This window comes from Frankliniella occidentalis, unplaced genomic scaffold (assembly GCF_000697945.3).
Source record: "Frankliniella occidentalis isolate FOCC.00 unplaced genomic scaffold, Focc_3.1 Scaffold741, whole genome shotgun sequence".
NCBI lineage: Eukaryota > Metazoa > Arthropoda > Insecta > Thysanoptera > Thripidae > Frankliniella > Frankliniella occidentalis.
The window spans coordinates 10,408-11,694 of record NW_026267853.1 but is presented as its reverse complement, the minus strand read 5'-3'; positions in this window follow the sequence as shown (position 1 = coordinate 11,694).

Genomic DNA, 1,287 nt, shown 5'->3' with positions numbered 1-1,287 from the left:
CTCTCCTCTCTCTCTCTCTCTCTCTCTCTCTCTCTCTCTCCCTCTCTCTCTCTTCACTTTTTCATTTTATTGTTTCGGATGTGTTGACGCTTTGGTGTTTGCGCGGCTTCACTGCGGCGCAGTGCGCATGGATGGGGGCTTATGGAAATGGTGCATGGAGAGCCGCGTCGTTTTCTGCTCCGTATTTTATTAATGGAAATCTCTTGTGTGCGAGTCGCTTGTATGTAAAGAAGAGTTGCCATAAAATTCCGTCTTTTCTCTCCTGCCGCACGGGCGCGGACTGGTGCGTGTGTGTGCGTGTGTGTTCGTGTGTGAGTGCGCGCCTTCACATGCCGTCGCGGCAGTGTGTCCGGCAGCAATAAAGATATCGCTTTACCTCGACATTTCTCGGCATGCGCGCAATTTCCAATAAACGTGAGCCGCCGCGCGAGCCCCCCGCCACCTCGCCTGCCATGCCATGCCCTGCCCCTCCCCGTCCCCGCGCGCTCGTATGTGTGCGCGCCACATTTCGACGTGACAACAAGTGTCGTTGACGCCAGCGCTGTGCTGGAAATGAAAAGACTCGAATCAAAATCAATCAGCGAGCGGAGGGTGGGGGCCTTTTGGGCAGTCGTGGTGGTGATTGACGTGGGGGGGCTGCCCTGCCCCCTGCCGCCGCCGTCACTGCGTGAAGCAGCGCGATAACGAACGCCATGCCGGCCGGCCGCGCCACAACACGGCCGTAACTAGCGGCGCCTCTGCTAGCCACCCACAGAATTTGTCGACATGAATTCAATTGAGCAGGGTCCTGGCGGGGCGGGCGCGGGCTCTCATTGGCGCCTTTCACACACCGCCCCGGCGCCGGCCCCACACCGGCCCCGCCACTCCAACAGGACTGGAACGGGCGCTGCTGCTGCTGCTGCTGCTGCTGCTCCGCGTGACACTCTAGCGTTGGCTCCCGCGGGCTGGATGGATGGAGGGTCGACAGTAACCCATTTTAGCCGGGCGTCCCTTCCCCCTGCTGCCGGGTCGGGTCAGGCCCCGCTTCTCTGGGCGTCCTGCATGGTAATGGCGTCGACTTCAGGTGTCGGCGGGGCGCCTCTTGCAGCAGCGGGAGCAGCGGCCCATTGTATGCGGGGTCCCCCCTGTCCGACCTGCGGCGGCGGCCGCGGCGGGAGAGGTCCGAGGCCCCATACATTTTCCATGCGGGTTGTGGGTGTGCATACATTGTGGCCTCTAGGCTCGAGGGGGGTAAATATAGTATCGAGTCAGCCCGAGGGGTATGGGGCGTCTCATTAGCACTGCACC